The sequence below is a fragment of the Bos grunniens genome, chromosome 9 (genome assembly GCF_055505025.1).
Source record: "Bos grunniens cultivar Pamir isolate PY7600 chromosome 9, Bosgru_T2T1.0, whole genome shotgun sequence".
Taxonomy (NCBI): Eukaryota; Metazoa; Chordata; class Mammalia; order Artiodactyla; family Bovidae; genus Bos; species Bos grunniens.
The window spans coordinates 28,750,049-28,762,765 of NC_141173.1; the positions used below are offsets into that span (position 1 = coordinate 28,750,049).

The 12,717-nt window shown below is 36.7% G+C and overlaps 1 protein-coding gene and 1 long non-coding RNA gene across 51 annotated transcripts in view; one reads left to right on the forward strand and one right to left on the reverse strand.

Moving 5' to 3' along the window:
• The window catches only part of TRDN (triadin), a 414,935-nt gene that overhangs the window by 166,440 nt on the left and 235,778 nt on the right, over positions 1–12,717 (forward strand). The gene's annotated exons all lie outside the window — the stretch shown is intronic.
• Positions 1–12,717, reverse strand: part of LOC147365726 (uncharacterized) — a 49,239-nt gene that overhangs the window by 2,337 nt on the left and 34,185 nt on the right. The window lies entirely within an intron of this gene.

Consider the following 12,717-nt stretch of genomic DNA (forward strand, 5'->3'; position numbering starts at 1 on the left):
TTATGAAATATTATTATGAAATGATAACCACAATAAATCCAGTTACCATCCATCACCATACAAAGTTTTTGTAAAACTATTGACTATATTTCCTATGTGTACATTACATCCCCATAATTTATTTATTTTATGGCTGTGAGTTTCTACCTCTTAATCCCCTTCATCTATTTTGTGCATTGCCTGACCGGCTCCTCTCTGGCACCCACCAGTTTGTTCTGTGTCTAAGCATTTGTTTCTGTTTTATTTTGTTTGTTTATTTGTTTTATTTTTTATATTCTACGTAAATGTGAGATCATGTGGTATTTGTTTTTTCTTTCTGATTTATTTCTCTTAAGTATAACAACTTCCAGGACCATCCATCTTGCCTCAAATGGAAAGATTTCATACTTTTTAATGGCTGGACAATATTCCACTGAAATATATATAGGTGTGTGTGTATATATATATATATATATATATATCTACCACATCTTCTTTATCCATTCATCTACTGATGGATACTTAAGTTGCTTTCATGTCTTGGCTATTGTAAATAGTGCTGCAGTGAACATAGAAGTACATATATGTTTACAAATTAATAATCTTATAAGAGAACTATTAAAACTGGTCAAGGCAGACATTGGTTGCCAGACTGAGACTCAATTTACAGTGTCTTTTGTCTTTTTGCTTTTATTGTTTTTAGAAATCCATAGTACAGATGTTCAAGGTAGAAGCCTTTAGATTTATTAACCTTTATCAACTTTCCAGTAACTCCAATTTCCTCTTCCATATTTTGTGGCTAAGCATATTTTTCTTAAGTGACAGCCTACTGGTAGTTTCATTATTTAGGCAGACTCTTTAAAAGAAGTATCATGATCTTGCTAGGCATTTTCATTCTCCCTCTTAATCAACTTCCACTTGGGCCAAATAAATTGCATGCATTGCTGGACAGAGTCAACCAAGTTAAACAAGAGACACATTTCTATGGGTAAAAAATCACGTGGCTTACAGAGTCTTTTATACTCAGTATAGATAAAGAAATCAATTTAAATGTCCTGTACAAGGACCAGGGTTAATGTGCTTTCACTTAGTAATTTTAACACTTTTTTCCAACTTTTCATCTCTGTAGCCATTATGATTAAAGTTCAATACAAGTTAAAGTTTATCCCTTAGAAGTTATCCCACCATTGAAATTCCAGCTGCTGTCTGACTTTTGCTTGAGTCAAGAATTTATGTCAAGGTAATTTATTCTACTTTCAGTGTCATTTATTCTCTTAAAATTGAAGGTATTCACCTACCAAAATCTTTTCTGACTATAATAAGGTATTCTTTGGCAGCCCATATTCCAATTCTGTGGGTTTTAAGACCATAGCTAGAAAGAGCCTCAAGGAATAAGTTAGTATGCTCATTTTATTAAGATCCTTTTCTTGAACTTCAGTGGTGCTTAACTGCATTTTTGGTTTGATCCTGCTGAGAAGAGGTCAAATGTAATTGCATTATAGTCACTGTTATTTAATGGTTTAATCTAATGTATTTCAGAGCTCAATTGGAGAAGAAGAGGTAAAATTTAGCCTTGCTGTACTCCTCTCTAAAAAAATCCTGCTCCTAAAAAATATACTCACTTTAGTTCCAAACATCTAGTTATTTTTACAAAGCAAAAGCTTTGGGAGTTTTGATGTTTACTCGAAAAGCAATTGTTGAATCCCCTCTCTAAGCTGATAATCCAGAAAAGAGATAAGACACAGTACAAATAATTTTATAACTGAGGATAACTAGATAGACATGCAATAGATGTTCAGAAAATGTACATGTTAATCTCAGGATATTAGGAGTAAATGGTCATCTTCACTTATCATCTGGACCTCTTAATATTTTTAATAGTTTAAATCATTTAAAAATTGTTTGCAGAAGTAAGATTAAAGGAATGGTGAAAATTGTGATTAAAAACTTAAACATATCAAAGTTAAATGTTTATTTCATCAATTCCCTGGTTTTGAAGGTGTACACACACCAAATGGGAAACTTCTTTCAAAAGGAACTGAACTGCTCATCAACTATCATGCATAAACTTACAATGCATCCACCTTGTAGATACCAGTTCCACATTTCAAACATCTTTAATAGACTCTGGGATATTATTACTTCAAATTCTTTCAGAATGTGCATCATCAGGATGCAGCAAATGAATTTTTGAAATTTTTGATGGGTCATAATTTTGTTGAAAAGATGTCATCTTGATTCCATAATTGAAAAACATTTTTATTTTTAGATTTATAAGCATTAATTAGAATGATAAATCCAATAATCTTTAAATTTATACATTATTAATCCTTCTGAATTCCTTCGCATTTGTATGGTTTAAAAAAGCATAAATTTTGGCACACAGATTTTATGAAAACACAAAAGAGTACTATGACGTAACGTTTCAATGAAATGAGATATTTTATATTCTAGTCATAAACTGTTGCATGATAAAGTTCAAGCTGAAGAACTAATTGGATGAGGATACCACATTCCCTTTTTGAATGTGTTGTTTGCTCATTGATTCTTGAATTTTAGAAAATTCATTTTCTTGTGAAGATACATAGTCTTAATTTTCACTTGAATGGTCAATTTCAATTTCATCCTAATCATTAAGGTTTAATGTACTACAAACTGTCTTTTTGCATTCATCTTCTGATTCACCCAATAACTTAAATATCTTCCTTTGTCAGTATTCTTCTCTTTGCAATAATGGGTGGGAAATAAAAACTCTAAATTCTAAACTGTATTAAATGAGACTAAAAATTATGGACCATAACAATTTCTCCAGACTTTTGTAACTTCTTGAATGATGATACAAAACTTTAGTCAAGACAATGAAAAAAAACCGAATAATGAAATAATGATTTGTTTTACAATTACATCATCCTTCTAGGCAATCCCATCATTATTCTATCTTCTTAATATTTTTTTCCTTTTACAAAAATTGTTGGGAATAATTAATGATGAAATAATTCCTAAGTTTACGAAATAGAAATTGTTCAAGATATAAGGAAAATAAGATCAGGAATATCCCATAATGTGTCCTGAATTTTTAAAACTGACCAGTAGCGCCACATGATAATTACAAGATAGAACGAGTTTTATTGCTTAAAAATAATTCATTTTTCTTTGTTCCTTGGAAGATCTATAAATATAAGACATGGAATATTAGTCTTTGTGAATAGTGAGAATAGCTCCTAAAAAGAAACCAAAAAACCAAGATTGGCTTCAGTGGACCCAGATAATACACTGGGAACCAATGGAGAGAATGGAAAGGTGAGGACCATCTTTCTATCAAAATAGGATTTAAATACTTTGCCTGTGGGTTTTTTTGGTTTGTTTTTCACTTTTCATCTTGAGAATTTTTTTATAAAATTCATTTCTTGAGATTCTTAAAATGATAAAGTAATATGTACACATGTCCTTTCCCAAGCTTTTTTTGCTTTCTCTTTTACTATGGAAGTTTACTGCAAAAGGATAGTGCTTCTAGTATGAACATTCAGAGAAAATCTTGTGGAAGAGGTAAAAATTGAAATGCACTTTGAAAAATGGGTAGGATATGCCTATGTCAGCTTAAGGCTAAAAACATTTAGGGCTGAAGGGATAATAATTAAAGCACAGAATCACAATATCTTGAAATGTTCTTTTGTGACTATCAATTACTGAGTGTTTAATTTTGCCAGGTTCTTAAAATGGGCTTCCCTGATGGCTCAGCAGTAAAGAATCTGCCTGCAATGCAGAGACTCAGGAAATGCCTGGGTCAGGAAGATCCCCTGGAGAAAGAAATGGCAACCCACTCCAATATGCTTGTCTTGAAAAATCCCATGGACAGAAGAACCTGGCAGACTATAGTCCAAAGTGTTGCAAAGAATCAGACATGACTGAGCGACTCAGTACACAGGCTCTTAAAATAATCTTATTTAATCCTTATATAACTTTGAGTGTAGTGTTTTATTATCCCTGTTTTATATAAATAGATGAGAGAACTGAGGCACAGAGAGTTCAAGTGTTTTGTCCAGGTCACACACTGCATGGACAGAGAATTTAAACTCAGGTCTGCCTAATCCTCAAGCCTTCAGAAGTAAGACCAAATCTCTCAGCTTCCCAGACATAGACAAGGAACTGCCAGTGTTTCACTTTGATTGTCATGAAAGGACCTAGAAAGAGAAACAAAATTGGAAACATTATGCAAGATGGTTCAGACAGAATGAAACTGGAAGGACAAGTATGTCCAAAGAGAGGAAGTAAAGCTTGACCTCAGGTGGTATGACGATAACTAAGTTGATTTTAGAAATATCACAAAGGTAAACTCATAGGATTTATCAATACTGGTACCATAGGAGAGGAAAGTGAAAGCTTATTCAGAGACTGTTGGCCTGAAAACCCCAAAAGATGCCCTAAATAGGAAGTCAAGGAAGAGAGTGCCCACTGAAGGGGGCAGAGCTGGAGAAGACTTTGAGTTCACTTATTCTTAAAGCCACAAATAGTAGTCCGTTGCAAAAGGGGAATATGTGAAAATTCCAATCCAAATGTCATTTGATAATCATCCAGATGCTAAATACTAAAGTTCATTCTGGGTACCTTCACACACTCATTTAACTCCCACAGCAAACTCTAAACGAGGAGGCTGTTAGAGGATCAGTTGTGGACTTCCAGGGAGAGTTCAGTTGTGGAGATAGAGTTGCCAAGACAGTGAGTGAACTAAGTCAGAAAATAAACACTGAGTATCTTCTGCATGCTCAGCGGTCCCAAAGTGAGCACAATAAAGGACATAAGAATACTTAAAGATGATCTCTCTTTTAACAAGTATGGCGTATGATTATTTGAAAGAGTGAACAGGAACTAATAAAGAAAAAGTTTAAACTTGAGAAATTTCATAATACAGACACTAAATATTACAAGTTTCAGAGGAGGTAATATGCATCTAGAACTTGAGAGATGGATAAATTTGACTCACTGTTGAAGAATACATAGGGCTTGCTTTGTGTATGAAAGAAAGAGAAAATGAATGAGGATATAGCAGGGTGTGTCACATCGATGTGTTTGTATGGTGATGATGATACCAGACTGGAAAGAGGATAAATTAAGATTAGAAAACATTAGGGCATAAGAAGTGATGTTTGTAGTGATAGATTACAGACACATGGTCAATCAGGCACAGCTGATTTTTGTCATGGGAGAGAACCTTTGAAAGATTTAAAGCAGGACAGTGACGTGAAACCAGCATTTCAGAGATGTGATCATGCAGTCCTCTGCTTAAGGTATTAGAAACAGAAGAAAGTGTGTGGAATATTGCTAAAGCTGTTGTTTAAAATATAACTTGGAAGGAGAGTCACAATTCACAAGCCATTTCCCATGGGTGATGGCAACTGTGTATAAGTGACTTAAGAAATAAGTATTGCAACTCAAAATGCTACTAACTATCTGACAATTTAAGTTCACACAAGAGGTAGAAACTTAAATGAGGTATCGATATAAATAAGAAAAGTGAAATATGTGTGACTTTGACCAAAACCAATTGTAAGTTAAGTGCTGGAACCAGACCTGTTCATAACCTAAAAGGGAGCAATAGCTTCCTTTTTTTTCCTTTGGCTGATTCCTTTTGTTTTGCATCATTTTATTTTTATTCTTCAGCAGTAGCCATGTAGTGCATGGACATGACAGGGGGTGAGAACACGTGGTTAAGCACACAGACTCCAGAGTCAGTCTACTTTGTTTCAAATCAAGGCTCTGCCACTTGCTTGAAATGATAACTTTAGTCAAGTTACTCAATCTCTTTAAGTCTCTGTTTCCTCCTCTGTCAAATGAGGCTAATAATGGAATTATTGCAGAACACATGAGCAGATGGTCAAAGCACACTAAGAATCCAACGCTTTCCAACTGTTGGCTCTTCTTTACTAACTGAACATATATCCAAGGTTGTTTGATAGGGAGGGGAAATATTTTTTAGAACCACATCAACAGATAGCATACTAGACCAATTTTGCCTGCTCTAGGAGAAGGCAATGGCACCCCACTCCAGTACTCTTGCCTGGAAAATCCCATGGATGGAGGAGCCTGGTGGGCTGCAGTCCATGGGGTTGCGAAGAGTCGGACACGACTGAGCGACTTCCCTTTCACTTTTCACTTTCATGCATTGGAGAAGGAAATGGCAACCCACTCCAGTGTTCTTGCCTGGAGAATCCCAGGGACTGGGGAGCCTGGCGGGCTGCCGTCTGTGGGTCGCACAGGGTCGGACACGACTGAAGTGACTTAGCAGTAGCAGCAGTCATCCTATGTCTTCTATCCTTGGTTCTGCTAACTATATAATATGTGTGTAATAATATGTAATTTATAGTGTTAAATTAAGGTCCATAGAAATATTGCATTATATGCATTAATGAGTTTGGTTTAAATGTCTTCTAGATGAGTTCTATGAACATCCATCTATCCAGATTCTATGGATAGAGCAGTGAACAAAATTATGCATGATGCCTATTTCTCCTTTAAAATAGGAAAATTGATGTTATTTTACAGGGTTAAGGTACAGAATAGTTTATGCATAGATGATATGCTTAGAACACTACCTAACCACAATATGTACTATTTAAATGTATAATGGTAGCAGTGGTGCCCAAATATAGCAAAATTATGATTATCTGTTCACCACTTCTTATTATCATTCTGATTTAATTATCACATATTATTATCATTCACTCCCTAGCAAGTATTCTTTAACTTCCTTATAAACACCTTCAATAAAAATTTGCCTTTAAATCCCTGTTGCCTCATACCTTGCCAGATACATGCTGTGTTTACTGAATTGAATTCATGATGTATAATATTTATCTTGCTGAAAAAATTATTGATGATCATCCCAGAGCAGCCCTTTTAATTCATTCCTGGAAATAATCCTGTTATTTAGAAAGATGACAGGTTTCTAAGCATTGCAAATAGGCTTTGTGTAAAGATTCTTAAAGGAGTTATTGATAGTACCTCTAGAGACAGAGGCTCAGAATTAACAAAGCTGGGTTTGCTGTGAGTGTCAATAAACTGCAGACAACATATAGAATGAGACAGCAGTGAGAAAAAAGAGAGAGCCTACACCTCATCACTGGTGAGCATAGTTCCTAGACTTGGCCCCATGAGAGTTGTGATTATTTGATTATTTGAAGTATGGAGAATCAGTTTAAAATAAATGTATCCAATTTTCACAGTTGTCTCAATCAACCCATTAAAGATTGTAGTCCTTATAACTAACTAGAATGTGCAGAAATAGATCCAGGTGCTTCCGAGTGGCCACGATTCCTCGGACACTGCAACTGCTCTCAGTCAGTGTCATTGTGATTAAGGGCGTTAGGTTTGGGAGGAAGGCAGGTAAGTAAGTAAGTGTTCTCCCCACAATATACTGTTCATATTACTTTCTCTTTGCACTGAAGCCCTAACGTTTCATTTTCTCATGTTCTCAGAATTTTGTCTCCTCCCCTTTTGAAAGAGGTGTCAGATTCTAGAGGAATGTCTTTGCTGTGCAGGGACTTTTATTACAGTGTCGGTTTTGGTCTCACCTTGTCACTATTAATGGCATGGACCTGCTGTCAAATAAGAATAAATTCCTGCTCAGGTAGCCTACTGGGACTATTCAAAGCATGTTCTAAAATAGTCTGAAAAGGAACAAATAATACAGAGTAATTTGAATTGCTGCATGAGAAGCAAGGAAAATTAGGGCTTAATCAAAGAATTATCAAACTAATTAGGTGTTATTTATTAATGTGTCATGTCTTGTAATAATCTTATCTGTCGTTTATATGCAAGAGCGCAGATTAAAAAAGCATTCTAGTGATTATGTGAATATATTCTCCTAGTGCTTTTCCAAGGTTCAATTGGGTGGCCCAGTAGATAAAGAACAGGGAATCTAGGATTTTCTAACCATTCAAATAAATTCATAATTCTTAACCCTTTTCTTAAGCAGGTCTTATTTTATTTTATTATTTTAAAAGAAGCCCTTATGTTATCCATAGACAGAAATAAATATATCCCATACCTATTTTGATATAAGTAATTATGAACTAAGTAGTTTGATACAGCTACTTTCAGAGAGACCTAATTTGGCAACCAAATATTCCTTGTCCATAGCTTTATTCCTGCATAGAATGTTTGTGCAAGATGAAGACAATAATGAATTTTTTCGATACTAATATTAACTTCACAGGTTGTAGATTGTTGAGCCAGTTGCTCTGGGTTTTTTGATCAATTCTGTGGCACACTGTACACACATGACTGCTGGTCTAATGTATTTTACATTTTGGTTCTCTAAAATATTCTGTGTCGAGGCAATGGTACTGTTATTCCCACGTAGTAGTAATAATTATCCCACATTTGAAGATAATACATTTTGTCTGTCTCCTTCTCAATATCTAGGTTGACATGTTGAAGTCATCCTATCAGTCTCCCAGCAGTTACTGGACCCCTGTATGTGCTTAATCACTCAGTCGTGTCCAACTCTTTGCAACCCCATGGACTGTAGCCCATTAGGCTCCTCTGTCCAGGGAGATTCTCCAGTCTAAAATACTGGAGTGAGTTGCCCTTCCCTTCTCCAGGGGATCTTCCCAACCCAGGGATCGAACCCAGATCTGCATTGCAGGAGGATTCTTTACTGTCTGAGGCACCAGGGAAGGCCAAGAATACTGGAGTGGGTAGCCTATCCCTTCTCCAGGGGATTTTCCCAACCCAGGAATTGAACTGGCGTCTTCTGCTTTGCAGGCAGATTTTTTACTAGCTGAGCTACCAGGGAAGCCTGGTACAGACCCCTAGTATGCATTCAATGCTAGTGGTCGTAACATGATTTTCAAAGCAAAGGAAGCAACAATCTTGTCCGAAGTTATTATAAATCAAGCAATGAACAGTATTAAGAAAGCTTGGGGAGAAAATGGAAGAAAGTACTGCTGCTGCTGCTAAGTTGCATCAGTCGTGTCCGACTCTGTGCGACCCCATAGACGGCAGCCCACCAGGCTCCCCAGTCCCTGGGATTCTCCAAGCAAGAACACTGGAGTGGGTTGCCATTTCCTTCTCCAGTGCATGAAAGTGAAAAGTGAAAGTGAAGTCGCTCAGTTGTGTCCGACTCCTAGCAACCCCATGGACTGCAGCCTACCAGGCTCCTCTGTCCATGGGGTTTTCCAGGCAAGAGTACTGGAGTGGGGTGCCATTGCCTTCTCCGGGAAGAAAGTACTGCTGCTGCTGCTGCTGCTAAGTCGCTTCAGTCATGTCCGACTCTGTGCGACCCCATAGACGGCAGCCCACCAGGCTCTGCCGTCCCTGGGATTCTCTACTAACAACTAAACTGTATGATTACTAGAGTATAATCTAGAGAAGTATAAACTAAAGAAGAAAGAGCCACAGAACCTCGGACAGGCTTGATAAAGTGAAGTCCTAGTGTTTTGCCAATGTTTATCTTCAGCTTTATTCTGATTGTTATTATTAATTGCTTACGATGAGTTTAGTATTTATCCTTATATCTAATTATTTGCAATCCTTTGGACCATAGTCCACCAGGCTCTTCTGTCCATGGGATTCTCCAGGCAAGAATACTGGGTTGGGTTCCATTTCCTTCTCCAGGGGATCTTCCCAACCCAAAGATCCAACTCAGGTCTCCTGCATTGCAGGCAGATTCTTCACTGAGCCACCAGGGAAGCCTGATTCTTATTCAGGTGGTCAATTTTTTTCAGTCTAAGGTGGGGAAATGTAGTGGTATAATTAGATGAACTTTTTTATTTACAATACCAAATGAGAAGTCAATGCAGGAGAAAAAACTGAACAAATATAGTTACTATCTATACAGGTGTGTTCTTCCAAATTAGACCCCATATTGGAAAAGACCCTGATGCTGGGAAAGACTTGAGGGCAAGAGTTCTCCTTGAGACAGAAGATGAAATGATTAAATAATATCACTGACTCAATGGATGTGAGTTTGAGCAAACACTGGGAGATAGTGAAGGACAGGGAAGCCTGGTGTGCTGCAGTCTATGGGGTTGCAAAGATTCAGATGTAACTTAGTGACTGAACAACAACAATACTTTAGTGTCTGTCCTTTGTCATTCGCACTTAATTATTTATGTTGCATTTCTTAAATCCCCACTACTCTATTTTATTCAATATTATGGCTTTGTGGTTGATATGGTGCCCTCCTGAAGAAAAAATTGTCATGTATAAATCACCACTTCTGCAGCTACTCACGCTGTTTATGTAACAGGCACATGTTTAGTAGACAAGGTTTGTAATAATTGAAATCTCTGATACAAATTGAGGAAAATAGACATAGAAAAATCACCAACATTGTCATATTGAAACATCCAGTGAGAAACAAACTGATGATTTAATCTTCTCTTAGATGGAGGTTACCTAAGATGTAAACCTTTTCCATTTTCTGTTATTCATGACAATGATGACATTAATAATGATTTTTACCCCAGAGGGATATTTTTTGTGTAAATTATAAATAGCCTCCTGGCAGACACTGGATAAGCAGTGTGCATTGTTTTAAATGACACAATATCAATTATACACAATTTAAAACAGGAAGAAAAGTTGGATGATTTCCAAATGTGTCATTCAAGTGAGAATGTGTTTGTGAATATAATTGTGCTTTCATCCTATTACATAATAATTATTAACATGGTCCCATTTTATCCTTTATCTATTAAGCACAAGCACTGAGATATTTAAATTTGTGTTATGTGCTTGTAGTTGAAAAGATAAGGAGTTTTATAATCTTTATTAAAGCAACCAGTAGAAAATTCTTTACTAAAACAAAATGCTAACCCCTTCTTTTCTCTTCCTAAGGTAAATTCCAAAACCAGGATATTCCTTATTAATTGGTTCTATGGTTCTTCTTTAGGCTTTTCATATTTCTTTGAAATGCTTTTAAATATGGAATGGTTTCATGTGTCAGAGAAAATATTGGGGGACAGGAAAGAAATTTTCCTACAGATGTATATAAAGGATAGGATAATGGCAGTATCCCTTCCCTTTGCCAAGTCCTGTGTGGTGTGGACTTGGAGGTGGTTGAAAGATATCAGACTGATTCTATTCTGTTTGAATGAGATCTCTGTATAAAAGAGAATATACTGTCTTTCAAATTTGATATAATAGCTTAAAAACGTACCTCCCTGTATTTGAGGATAAGGATAAAGGAAAGATACCGTGAAGCTTGAAAACAATGGCTTGCCTAGAGCTGGAGAAAAACTCAGGAAGTCATCCAGACGTTATTCTGTGTCTACCCTTAAAAGATTTTGGAGGGTTGTTAGGGATGGTCATGACAACATTGATGATGGAAAACATTCACTACGTTACTGAGAGCCCTCAGTGGGAGGAGCCTGGTGGGCTGCAGTCCATGGGGTCGCTGAGTCGGACACGACTGAGCGACTTCACTTTCACTTTTCACTTTCATGCATTGGAGAAGGAAATGGCAACCCACTCCAGTGTTCTTGCCTGGAGAATCCCAGGGACGGGGGAGCCTGGTGGGCTGCCGTCTCTGGGGTCGGACAGAGTCGGACACGACTGAAGCGACTTAGCAGCAGCAGCAGCAGTGTACCAGGCACTGTGCCGAGTTGCTGCACACGGATCATCTCACTGAATTCACACTGAACCCTCGGAGATGGGTTATAAGTTTCCCACCTCGTAGATTAGGAAATTGAACCTAAAGGAAGTGGCAGAATTTGCTCAGATACATAGATATTGTCTCCAGCACTGTAGGGAGAATTATGTTTTCTGAAAAGGGGGTCACTGTGTCTTCGGTTTTCTTTTTCCCTTCCCTTTCTTCACTCTGATTTGAGTGGTACAATTTAAAACAAACTCACAATCTCTATTTCCATTATAGTTTACACTTGACGCATACTCCTAAATCTTGCCGGTACAACTGCCAAAGAAAGCAAGCAATTTGCTGATAACTTTTAGCTGCCCTTGTTGGTTTTGTCAGTGACAGGAATCTGGTATAGAAAGTACAAGCAGAGTGAACTGTGATTCTATTCTCAGAGGCACGAATGACTTCTCACCAAAATTACTGGAGGAATATTAGAATATGGTTTACTTTTAAATTTCCTGGGTTTCTATTAAGTTGCCCCTAAGTCCTGATAAAAGATCACCCAGTTCCATCATTATATTTGTAGTCAAATTTTATTTTTAGTAGTGGGAGTGACAGCAAATTGAGATAGAAGAGAACATAGAGTAGATTTATCTCTAAGGTTGTTGGTAGGTCCTGAAGTTATTGAGAATGAAAATAACAGATTCTAGTAGTTTAGGAATTCATTTGGCAATTGACTATGCCAGCTGTTGTCTGTCAATAACCTCTTTGGTAGAATTCACAAGTCAAAAAGCCAGAAAAGATTTGAGACAGAAGGAGGCATTATTTATTCTCCATGTTCAGATAGTTTACAAAAATGTCTAGTCTCTTACCTCTTAAGAAGGGAATTTGTTATTCTGCTTGAAAGCTGTTTTAATGCATTTTGCAAATGTATTTTTGCAAATATTTTGGGAGCCTTCTTTTTTCTCTCAATTTCTCAACTTGCTACTCGCATTTCTATTATCAATAATTTATTGTGACTTGATTTTCAGTCTTTGAATAGATCAATAAAGTGTGTTGGATCTCTGAAAAGTAAACCAGAATACAAAACCTAAAGTATTAAATTTTGACTCAAGAGTTATGATATATTCAGTCAGTAAGTTCAGACACTCAGTTGTGTC